The sequence below is a fragment of the Giraffa tippelskirchi genome, chromosome 9 (assembly GCF_054371585.1).
Source record: "Giraffa tippelskirchi isolate mGirTip1 chromosome 9, T2T-mGirTip1v1.2.pri, whole genome shotgun sequence".
Taxonomy (NCBI): Eukaryota; Metazoa; Chordata; class Mammalia; order Artiodactyla; family Giraffidae; genus Giraffa; species Giraffa tippelskirchi.
The window spans coordinates 31,738,763-31,751,767 of NC_137283.1; the positions used below are offsets into that span (position 1 = coordinate 31,738,763).

At 38.7% G+C, this 13,005-nt stretch overlaps 1 protein-coding gene and 1 long non-coding RNA gene across 4 annotated transcripts in view; one reads left to right on the plus strand and one right to left on the minus strand.

Moving 5' to 3' along the window:
• The window catches only part of LOC145520935 (uncharacterized), a 105,777-nt gene extending 100,328 nt beyond the window's left edge, over positions 1-5,449 (plus strand). Inside the window, exon 3 of the long non-coding RNA XR_014064930.1 lies at positions 4,188-5,449. This is a non-coding gene — a long non-coding RNA (uncharacterized LOC145520935). The remainder of the gene's footprint in view (positions 1-4,187) is intronic.
• TAFA1 (TAFA chemokine like family member 1) overlaps positions 1-13,005 on the minus strand; it is a 928,543-nt gene that overhangs the window by 181,326 nt on the left and 734,212 nt on the right. The gene's annotated exons all lie outside the window — the stretch shown is intronic.

The window sequence follows — 13,005 nt, forward strand, 5'->3', positions numbered from 1 at the left end:
TAGGCAAATTCTTTACCAGCTTCCATTTATTGAGCACTTATCTGCCAGGAATTTGTAAATCACTTTGCTCATTAACTCATGTAATCCTTGCTGATGCTATCATAGAGATATTATTATTTTTTCCCATTTTTACAAATGAGGAAACTAAGGACAGAGGGATAAGAGTTAAATTTCCTTCATATCTGTACATTTTATCTTTATCTTGCTGTGTTGGATATATCCATATTAAAGCCACCTTTAATGTTTTATGGGATGCTTGCAAATAAAAAATTAAAAGGGCAAAAGAAGTATTTCTAGAAAGAGCTGGAATTCCAACTCACACTGCCTTCCTCCTCAGCCCACGCTCTGGGCTCTGGCACCTTTGGTTTTCAAATCTCTTACACTTTAGTATACTTGTGGAGCTTTCAAAGAATACAAATACTCAGGCCCCACCCTACCTCAATGACATAAAAATACCTAAGGATGTGGTCAAGACGTTGGTGTTTGTAAGAACCTCTCTGATGACTGTAATGTGCAGATGGGTGAATTCACAGTACCCTTTAATCCTTCTAGTGTGAAATATCTCCTCTTCCCATGGTTAAGACATCATCACCCCAGTCTTTCTCACTTTTTCTGAGTAGAATCAACTTTCCTCTTGCCATTGTGATCTTGATCCATTACCAAAAGTTTTCCTGAAGAACCTTGGACTCTTGTCCTAGACCTTTTGAATATGCACAAGTCAGGGCTTTCTAGTCCTCCAGCTAATTAGATGCTCAGATTTCCTTTGGGATGCATGTCCTCCTGCATAATCTTCACTCTGAGTTTTTTTTTTTGCCAGCAAATTTGATGTACCTTTGCTGAGCGAGCATTGACTTAAATATCAGAATTGACTTGCATCTTTTCTGGCATTTCTTGGGTTTAATCTCTCTATTGCTTAGAAACATAAGTTTAAGTACAATGAATAGCAGCTATGGTAGAAGCAATGTTTTTGATTCCTTTGCTAGGTAGTGAAAAACTCTCAGAAAATTGAATCATGTCATTTATCAGCACAAAATCTACCACTTTTGGACAGAGTTCCAATGCCTATCTTGGTTACCAGGGTGCTGCTTGAGTTCATCCTAGGGAATGCTCTGGTTTCACCTCTTCCAGACCTAATCCACATTCTTATCTCCCCAGACACACTAAACATCTTTCACTTCTCTGGATCCATAAGGCCCCTTGTTGACTCCACACTTGTACATATACTGTTCCTCTGCCTTGAACATATTACTGTATCATCTTACCTGCTTGGTCAGGTCTCAGTTTGGATGTTAATTATGCAGGGAAACCATCTAGAGCCCTTCCCTACCATGGGTTAACACCCTCACCTTGGCTCTCAGATTGCCCTGGGCTAATCCTTCTCGTATAGTCTTGAAATCACTCATTTACTGTCATTTCCCCTAGATCTCATAATCATTAGGTCCCTCTGTCTCTGATCCTCAGTATCAATGGTGTTTGTGGAATGAATCTTCAGTATGTGGGCACTTTCTTGGGCCATTTTCTCTATCATTTTTGGCTTAGGAGGTAGTATTAGACATTTTTCTCTTGAATCCTACAGATTCTGCAAGATGACACTGTCAAAAACGACAGGCTTTAGATAAATGGTATTAACTCTTAAAGACATACCAAAAATCAGTCAGTCAGCAGGCTGCAAGATCATTTGTAACATTCATCCATCTGAATAATTGAGTGCACTGAAAAACATCTTTGATCAAAAGTTCTATGTAAATTTTTTCTCTATATATATTTTGTCTCCACCTGGAACACTAGGAATAATCAGTGATGGAATATACCTCTGCTTGAGGTCTTCCTTTTAATTTGCAATAAAATAGAATAAAAATTCTCAGCATACAAACACAAGAAGAAGGATAAGTAAAGTCAAGCTCCTTAATGTCCTTTAATTCAGCAATTTGAAGTGCAGGATCTGATGAGGCTCTATGGATGAATCTGTTAATGGGGATAATCATCACAGTACCCATCTCATGTTGTTGTAAAGTTCTGACATGAAAATGGTGGTAAAGTTCTCAGCAAGGTACCTGACACATGGTGCTCCCCAACTTCCAGTTCCTGCAGTCATTATTATCCTTTATCTATAAGGGCTCTTAGTACAGTGGAGAATTTTTATAGCGTGCTTGTGGCTTTATTATATTGCTTCTCAACTCTATGTGCTTGAGGATTTTGAAGGGAGCGGGACTTGGTAATGTGAGAAACAACAATTTTCTCATTATTTCCTTCTTCACAAAATAGACTTACATAATGTCCACAAGTCCATCTGAATTTTTACACGCTACTTCAGATTTCAGGAATGGGTTGGTCAGACATCCATTGGGTATATGTATTAGGGAAGTTTTCTTTTCCTTTTTTGCTATATAAATCAGGGCATTGTAAATTCGTAATGAAATGAACTACAGTCAAAGAACATATAGGTTAATCAGGAAGAAAATAAACTAACATGAGCCCGTAGTTAGCTGCCATGTTTAAATATACCTTAAATTATCAGTCCTTTACCCTGATGCCCTTCCTGATATAATGAACCTAGTAGTTACAACATATTCTAAAGTCAGACAGTAGAATTGAAAAGCAGTGACTTGCAATTTCTATCAGAAAGTTTTGCTTGTTTGATTTGGAGGTGGTTGTGAGAATTCTTTGCAGCAGTGTGACTGGCTCAGCATAGAGAGACTGAGACATTCAGGTGACAGCAACCATGTGGATAACAGTGTGTGTGGAAGGCGGGGATATCAAAAAGGCAATTTGATTTGCTTAGATTTGGCATTGTCTCAAGTGTCAGTAGGGAGTTTTAAAAATCTGTTGTTAGGCACTACATAGGCAGATTTCTGTCTAAGTAGAGGACTCTCAGTGCTGTCTCCTCACTCACCAAGTTCCAAGTTGACTTATCATCCAATTTCCCCAGCAGATTCCTGCACTGCTGCCTTCCCTAAGTATTTAATGAGCACATCTCAGTTTCAAGAACTATACTCAGAACTGGAGACGCATAGCTCAATTACAACACTATTGTCTGACCCCTGCCTATGTTTTCAGCCTCTTCTGGCATATGATCTCATTGTTGTTTGAGAAAATCACAATGATTTCCTCAAGTTCTTGATCAAAATCCAAGGCTTTTGCCCAGCTGTTCTCTGCCTGGGATGCTCTTCACCCAAGAAGCTTAAGTCACAACTCAGACCTTTTGTCGCTTCTTCCCAGAAGTCTCAGTTTCCCAGCCTCCTTTAGATTCTTTGTTATTACATCCTCTCTGAATTCCCCTACTCCAGAACATGCAGTTTCTACTTGAACAATCTGATGTATGGTTAGAGTAAGATGTGTCTTCTCAGCTGGACTGTAGTTTCCATGAGAGCAAGGGACTAATTTTGTTCATCATTACGTGAACCTGTGTTTGGCATAATTCCTGGCACATAGTCAACGTTCTGAAAAGAACCACTGAGTAAACAGATGAGTGTCTTTAGATATAAGTCAATAGAAAATTGTACTACATTATGATAAATTCTGACAAATATTATCCAGGATATTCCATGGACACAGAGAAGGGTATCTGTTAGATTTGGGTGCATAGGTTTGAGGAAAGGCCTCTGGAGCTGGTGCTATAACTTGGTTGATGAACTTGGAGTGGGATGGGGTAGTGGGAGAAGTGCTGAGGGCACATTTTAGTCAGAGGGATTAATCAGGGTCAAGAGATAAGTTTATACTGTATTAAAATTAGGAGATGATGAAAAAATGATGGATTTGAAATGCATGTGATGGGAATGATGAGTGTGTATGTTGGAGATGCCTTCAGGATGCTGTCATTCTCCAAGGAAATGGGAAGTACTCTGAACCTTTCCTACCTAGGTTTTCAATGCTGGCTCCTACTCATCATTTCTAGCAGTTCTTCATTTGGGGTCTCAGATCTCCTGCTACCATGCTTAGAAGGAATGATTTAACTTCTCTAAGGCACCAGGTTCTTCCTCTATAAAATGGGGTAATAATAGTACCTATCTTATAAGCCTGCTGTTATGACAAATACATAAAGTAATACACAGATCTGGCACCTATTAAGAGCTCAATAATTATAAGCTAGTACAATTATCAGTTTTAAATTCGTACTATAACTCGTGTCCCATATAGGTGATAAGACCACTGCCAGCTGATACAGACTTAACCTCCCTTGTTTACAGGTAAGAGAATGAAGCAGATATCAAGAGCGAGCCCAGGAGTAAAGGTGAACATCATCTGTGAACACTATGCTGAGCACATATGGACTCACCTCAGTTTTAGCTGCCTTGAGGCCTCCTTCGTGCACTCTCTGCTCTTGGTACTCTATGATAACCCCAGTATATTGTCACAATAACTTCCCTTTTCACTTGAGCCGCTACTGAGAGGATTGATGAGAACAGGTACCCAGCATAGAGCAACACTGGTATGTAAGCACCAAAGGAGAACATGAATGATCATTTTTGAGTTGGCACTAGTATGCCATTCTATATCTGAAGGAATGTGACCTTCCCTTGAATGAGTGGCTAGTTAACCACCCAACCATTATACCAGCCTAAGTAATACTGCTGACCTTGAATTTGAGTCCATTGAATTTAAGGCTTCCCAGGTGACTCAGTGGTAAAGAATCCACCTGCCAATGGAGGAGTCGCAGGAGATGTGCATTCATTCCCTGAGTTGGGAAGATCCTCTGGAGAAGGAAAAGGCAATGCAGTCTAGTATTCTTGCCAGGATAATCCCACGAACAAAGAAGCCTGGTGGGCTACAGTCCATAAGGTTGCAAAGAGTCAGACACAGCTGAGTGACTGAGCATGCATGCCATTGAATTTTACCATTAAATCTTTTAAATGAAGCAATAATGAGAATACTAACTAGCATCAGGGCTCATTAGTAAAACGGGTGGCTTGGGGAAGGTGAGAATGTCCTACCAGTATCCTAGTTCAGCTGGAGATTTTGACCCCAACTGATCTTGTGCAGTTGGTGTGTGGAACTTCATTTCTATGTCCACCATACCAGTTAAGGACCCTGGGTTCCTTTTTCCACTTTCTGGGAGCACACCTATGCAGAGTGGAAGACTATGGAGGCAAGTGATGATGACTCCTGTTGGACTATTTGTGTGCAATATGCTAGCTTCTATTCATGGGTGGTCTTCACTGGAAGGAAACCAAAAGGATACAAAGAGTGTGTTGACCTACTATGTATAGTAGTTTCTCTGCTGACAGCTGGAGAGATGGGTCCATAGGTGGTGACACACCTCCCTAGCAGGAGTGGCATATCTATCTTTGCTCCAGTGGATCAGTTTTCCTATTCATGTGGTCCTTCTTTTCTCCCTCCGTGGGCTCATGGCATCTATATCAGTTTGAAGGCAAAAAAATTTCTCATCTTTCAATTATCTACCAGAGTTTCTGAATGACTTTTGAACTTAATAAAGATCATTTGGGCATCTCTTCTTTGGTTGGTGTGTAATTCACATCTTATTGTTTAAGCTGGGAGCAGGCCCTCAAAACTTCAAGGAGCTTGATAGAATATAGTACTGATTTTTCAAAATACTATTCATTTGCATAAATTTATACATGGGCCTCAGAAGGGGGCAGAGTTTTACCACTTTCCTAGATGAAATTATCACAATCTTCCACATAGAAAGGGACCAGCATCCTCAGTAGCTTCCCGTGCTGTGGGAGAAGGACAGGGCTATAGATTTTCCTAGAAGTGTGAAATAATTCACCAGGCTCACTCATTATTCATATGGACAGCACATTAATAACACAGGACCCTGAAATCTTACCTTATCTAGGCTGGAGCCAAGCTAGAGGGATGAGGACCTGACTCCATAGATTTAGAACAACATTTTCCCCCCTTTCTAAAAAAAAAAAAGAATTGATTGAAGGTGCTCTCATATCGGAGAAGGCAATGGCACCCCACTCCAGTACTCTTGCCTGGGAAACCCCATGGACGGAGAAGCCTGGTAGGCTACAGCCCATGGGGTCACGAAGAGTCAGACACGACTGAGCGACTTCACTTTCACTTTTCACTTTCATGCACTGGAGAAGGAAATGGCAACCCACTCCAATATTCTTGCCTGGAGAATCCCAGGGACGAAGGAGCCTGGTGGACTGCGGTCTATGGGGTCTCACAGAGTCGGACACGACTAAAGCGACTTAGCAGCAGCAGCAGCAGCTCTCATATCAGACAAGAACAAGTCTTTAAAAACACCTGAGCTCATTGTAGATAAATGGAAACCAATGACTTTGGAGCTTTGTTAGGGAATTTTCTTATTGATGATTTTGGAATTCTGTGTAACCAAGTATATTCCAGCTAGATAACTGACAACAATTTGGGATACGTTGCATCATAATTACACACACACACACACACACACGTGCGTACCAATTTACACACTCTGACAAATGTTTGTGTAGAGAATTTTGTGTTTCTCAAGTGGCTACATAGATGGACTTTACAATAGGACTTACTATATCTAGGTGCAAATATGGCAAATAGAAGGGGGAAAAGTGGAAGCTGTGACAGATTTTATTTTCTTGGGCTCTAAATGCACTGCAGACAGTGACTGCAGCCATGGAATTAAAGGACACTTGCTCCTTGGAAGGAAAGCTATGACAAACTTAGTGTATTAAAAAGCAGAGACATCACTTTGCCAACCAAAGTCTGTATAATCAAAGCTACAGTTTTTCCAATAGTCATCTACGGATGTGAGAGTTGGACCATAAAGAAGGTTGAGGGCCAAAGAACCGATGCTCTTGAATTGTGGTGCTAGAGAAGAATCTTGGGAGTTCCTTGGACAGCAAGGAGATCAAACCAGTCAGTCCTAAAGGAAATCAACCTCGACTATTCATTGGAAGGACTGATCCTGAAGCTCCAATACTTTGGCACCTGATAGGAAGAGCCGACTCATGGAAAAGACCCCGATGCTGGGAAAGATTGAAGGTAAAAAGAGAAAAGGTTGGCAGAGGATAAGATGGTTAGATTGCATCACCAACGTAGTGGACAAGGTTTTGAGCAAACTCTGGGAGATAGTGAAGGACAAGGAGGACTGGTGTGTCTCAGTCCATGGAGTCACAAAGAACTGGACATGACTTAGCAACTGAACAACAACAAGAAATATGCACTAAATATACTTTCATATTTAGTTTTCCCTCTGGAAAGGACATCAAAATCCTGAGATTTCTTAGGTGATATCTAGATTCATGAACCCAATCCTGTTGAGGAAATGTGGTGAATTATATGTCTAAGAACTGTGGCTAAATAAAGTTAATTCAAGGAGTTATAATGCATGCGATTTGTATTATGTTCCCCAAACATCCAGTCTCAGTAGAAAATTTCCTATTTATCTTCCTCCTTTTTGGTGAACCAAATAAAGGAAATTGGCTAACTAGTTGAGTTTGTAAGCTGTTTATCGTTGAGTATAATTTATATGTAATTTTTCTCTCTTCCCTCCTTAATACTGCATATTGCTAAACCTTTCATCTCTGCATATAACTGACTGCTGAAACATTACATTTCAGAGTTTAATTTACATTTCTTCTCTTGAGTGAGTTTAAGCATTTTTTCCATGTTTACTAGCTATTCTTTTATGGAAAGAGTGAAGTATTTAAGATATTTTCTTATGTTAAAAAATGAAAAGGTTAAGACCATTTTTAAAATAATGTGACACCATTTTGATTTATTGAGTTTCATGTGTATATCCATAAGCCTACATGTGCATAGATATTATCCGTAAGAATGCACAGAAATCTGATAATGATGGTTCCCTCTGGCAACTAAGATGTGAGAGGATTAGTGGGAAAAGGGAGGAGGAGGACTTTTCTTATTTTGATCCTTTCTTTGCTATTTTTAGATACATGTATTTCCATTTACGGTGCTTCCCTAATGGCTCAGTGGTAAAGAATCTGTGTACCAATGCAGGAGATGTGGGTTCAATCCATGACTTGGGAAGATCCCCTGGAGAAGGAAATGGCAACCCACTCCAGTATTCTTGCCTGCGAAATCTCATGGACAGAGGATCTTGTTGGGCTATAGTCCATGGGGTTCAAAAGAGTTGGACACAACTTAGCAACTAAACAACAACATTTGAATTTACATGAGGTTAATACTTTTATATGAAAGAGCAAATTTCTTCCAACAAGTGATATGCTTATTAGCTTTAGAATATTGGGAAAATGGCTCTGTGAGCCAGGAAACATACATTCCACTGTGTTCAGGGATCAGGTAAGCAATATCAATGTGTCAGAGCCTGGTGTGTAAGAGGGAGTGGTGAATCCTGCAGGAATTGGACTGTCCCATCAAAGAGCAAGCAAAGCCAATTCTCCTGCTGCTCAGCCAAGGACCCAAGGAACAGGTCTGACAGTAGTTTCTGCCAGTGGGCTCTCAGAGTTGGAACCTATGGCTTTAAACTAAAAAATGAAAAGTGACCCCCACACTTAGAAGTATGGGAATATCTGAAAACTGAATACCCTTCTCTTTATCCTGACAAAGAACAAATAGAGAGAAAGCACTTTTATTAGATGCTCTAAAAACTCTGTCAGCTCTTGTATGCCCTTCCTCTCATTGCTCTGACTAATGTAGACTTGAATTCCTTATCTACCTGGGCAGGAATAGGTGCCAAGGAGGGGAGCAAAAGAAAATTTACATAATTCAGAAATTATGCTTGGACATGCAACAATTTTACTAATGATGCTATAAAAGACCTTCTTCTAACAAGAACAATAGAATCTCCTTTCAGCAACAGCTCATGAAGAAACCAATTGAACTCAGACTTCTGTCTATTAAACAAGCCAGAGTCTGCTTTGAAAGAGCGAGACAAACATTAAACAGAGGTTGTAACGAAGGGACCACAGATAGCTACTGTGGTGTATGGCCTTAGTCCATCATGCTGCTGCTGCTGCTGCTGCTAAGTCGCTTCAGTCGTGTCCGACTCTGTGTGACCCCATAGATGGCAGCCCACCAGGCTCCCCCATCCCTGGGATTCTCCAGGCAAGAACACTGGAGTGGGTTGCCATTTCCTTCTCCAATGCACGAGAGTGAAAAGTGAAAGTGAAGTCGCTCAGTCATGCCCGACTCTTAGCGACCCCATGGACTGCAGCCTACCAGGCTCCTCCATTCATGGGAGTTTCCAGGCAAGAGTACTGGAATGGGGTGCTATTGCCTTCTCCAACCATAGCAATTCATTATTTTGGTCTTCTGTTATGTGTGGATGTTGAGTAACAAATGGCAGAACCAAAATAGGTCATCTTCTCTGTCCCCTAAAATATTTAATATGTGTGAATAAAAATAAAGGCTTAAGCTTTTTCATACTGCATTTCCCTGGAAGTTCTCTAGATGTTTTCCAAACCTAAGTTGAGCCTGACATGTCACTGAAATGTGATAAGTCACATTACTACCAAGACCTGTTGTGCACCGTTTGGTCTTTGGGAAAGCCAGTCTTTGGAAAAACACTGAGTTATGGGCAAAGAAATTATCAGCTGGTCTTGGAAGACCTAAAACACTTTCCTGGAAACAAAAACAAAAACACAATCTAAACAGTCTAACACCAACATGGCCCCAACTCCATTTCATGGAACACTGGATCTTCAGGATATAAACAAGTGTTACATAGGAGAGGGTTCTATGGTCAAATATGTTTAGGAAATGCTGGACTAAATTTCTACAGGTTCCTGGTCTGCAGAGCTTCTCACAGTCTTTAATATGCTATCATGTTTTAGAAGGCTAAGAAGGGGCTATAATATGCAGTATTTCTCATACACATTTCATGCTATTCTACAGAAAATTGTTACTGAATTTCAAATTTACTTCAATTCTCTGACCTATGTATTCATGATGGGAATACAATGGCATGTGGTCAAGAAAATTTTATTATGTATTTTCCAAAGGAGAAATCTTCAGAAGCAATTTTTAGATTCTGGTCCTGGAATCTCAAATAATACAATTTGAAAAAAATAAAGTCTCCATCTACCAAATAACACTTTATTTTTTTAAAATCAGTTATATGCTGTGAGACAATACAAATAAGTTATATGGAAAAATGAATGAAGTAATTTCATGGATAGATGTTTTAATATTCCTTCTAAGCATCCATTGTCTTCTGTCTCTTCTTCCCTGGTTCCTCTTTCCCAGGTCCCTCTGTTTTTTGTATGTCCCTCTAGCTCACTGACTGTGGGCCTCCTTTCCTGTAATTCTGTTTCTTTTCCTGGGTCTGAGTCTTTGTGTATCTTTTCTCTTGTCTCTTTTGCTCTTACCTTGGAAACTCAGTCATGATAAGCCGGGAACAAAATGTCATGATATATTTTGGAAGTTTCTCTTTAAGAAAACAGCCAGGAGTATGACGCCTTTTTTATCGTATTAGCTGTACACTAATGGTTAAAAACAAAATAATCTGGGGTTTCTGTGTCTGAGAAAGTTAGAAAGTTTCATGATGTGAGGCGGTCTCTTCTTGCTGCTATCTCTGGCTGGTAATCCCAGAGTAAGAAGGCAAGAATACCAGGTAAAATTTGCTAGCAATCAGTCACTGAAATGGTCATAAGTTACAAGGAATGAGAAAGGAAGGCCTATCAACTTATCATGGAGATTTTTCTTACTTATATTAACACTAAAACTTCACAGTGAATGAAAAGTCCTCACTAAGCAGTAGTTACAATGATTTTTTTCCACATATTTGTCTAAGTTAGAAACATAAACTACATGAAAATAAAATACAAAATAGAGACAACTGGATGACAACTTTCCCATCAAACAGTCACTTTATTGCCCCCCAAACAATGACACTTCAATCATTCTGAAAAACTGAAGCTATTATTTACACAAATGTTTCTAATTGCTCAATGACAATGACCTTAGGAAGGGTAATCAATCATCTCGAAGACAGAGAAAAGGAAGGGGAAAGTATTGCCCAAAGTACTGAATGTTTCTGTAAGTATCCGTCATAATTGTACTTTCTGTCTCTTCTCACTCAAATATTTTGACATTCTGCAAGAAAGCCTTTGGAATAGAACATGTGTTTGTTAGATTGTGGTTTGCCTATGCTTGCTAAATGGGGCCCTTGGAGTCAGATAGCCCAGGTGGATCTTCTGACTCTGCCACTATGGTTATAAGATTTTGAGCAAGTCACTCAATTTCTGAGCCTCAATTTCCTGGTGAATAAAACAGAAATAATTGGAGGTTACATCTTATGGGGCTGGGGTTAGAACTGAATATACAGATTTGAAGGACTTGGAAAGTGGTACATGGTAAGCCTTCAAGAAAATATTAGCCACTCTTTTTATTATTGTTACAATTATTCTTACTATTTATAGTCAATTACTTTTAAAACTTTGATACTCTTTTTATGCCATTATAGATCAATTAGAATAATAAAATATAACTTCACAGGTTGCCTAGGAATTCGTGTTTTTTGTTTGTTTGTTTTACATCATCTGCTTGGAAAAGTTCTTCCCTTAAATAAATTATTATGCTTCTTCCATCATTATCTTCTTATTTATGGTATTTTAAATTTAGTCCCTGGAAAGTAACTGGAGATTATGGAAAGACTACATTTTTAGTTGATCTCAACCAAAGATATTGAGTAAGGGGTCCACTCCATCTATTTTGAGTTACAGAGTAATTAATAAAAACACAACATGATGTGAATTCTAGTGTAATAAACTATATTCTTTCAGAACAGTGCTAGGCACACATCCAATTCTATAATGCTTTCTAAAATATTTGCAAAGGACTATGCCAAATTTTAGGTTGTTGAGTGTGTATTTTTGGTATTTTGGTATTATTAGGCAACAGAATATCACTTTTAAACTAAAAGTCCACTCCTTAAATATCTCTCCAAATATCATGTATTATACTTTTCAATGAGTTGCTAAGATTATACTGCTAAATGTATGCCTCATTTAAAATAATCTGGTCTCAGATTGTGAATCTTCAAACAATCCAATATAAGCATTTTGAAAAATCAAGCTGTGCCTCTGTTTTTGGAAACTCTGCAAAAAAGGCAACTGACCTGCAATTTCAGAGGAAAGCAAATAACAGTAATTGGAACACTTACCCTGGGAAATGCACTATGTAGAACAAAATATGTTTAGGACAAATGTGGTATCTGGATTGTCAACTGTTGTCATGGAGAGAAACTCATTTCTATCCATTTTTAGGATGAGAAGGGAAATGCATGAAACATCATAAATATGCCAAAGTGGAAGATAGTTAGATAAATGGTGGTACATCCTACCCTGAAAGTGTAGCTATAACACTAATGTTTTTTTACGAGTATGTATTAAGTTGGAAAATGTTCATCATATTGAGTTGGCCAAAATGTTCATTTTCTTATGGAAAAATCCAAATGACTATTTTGGCCAACCCAATATATTAACAGAAACAAGCTGTCAATCAAATAGTACCATAATATTTTAGTTCAATAAAATACCTACTTTGTGAGTTTTTTTTAATGGATCCAATCTCAAAGAAGGTATACTTATTTTCTTACAAAGCAATAATATTATGGGTCATTTTAATGTATGGATGTACTGTAGTTTTCAAAATTCTTATAATGAATATACATTTCAGAAGAAGACAGACCATCATTAGTGATATCCAGTATAAATACTTAGGAGCAGTTCCAAGAAAATATAGTGCCTAAAATGCCATTGTATTGAATTACTATGAAACAAAACTTCAGAAAATAATGTCTGTTTCTAAGCATTACCCACACTTACCAGTAAGACAGAAAACCAATACCATCCTGTAAGGAGCACTTCAGGAGAACCAGACATTAGACAAAGCACATTATACACATGATTTCCTTAGTTCTCACCACAACCTCACGAAGCAGAAACAATCATTATTCCCATTTTACAGATGAGGAAACAGGTTAGGAAGCAACATGACTGGCCCAAGATCATATCAGTAGCAACTGGTACAGCTGGGATTCCACTTGCGTCTAATTTCATAGTTTATGATCTTAATAACTACACTGGAATGGTTCCTTTCTATACCCACTTTCTA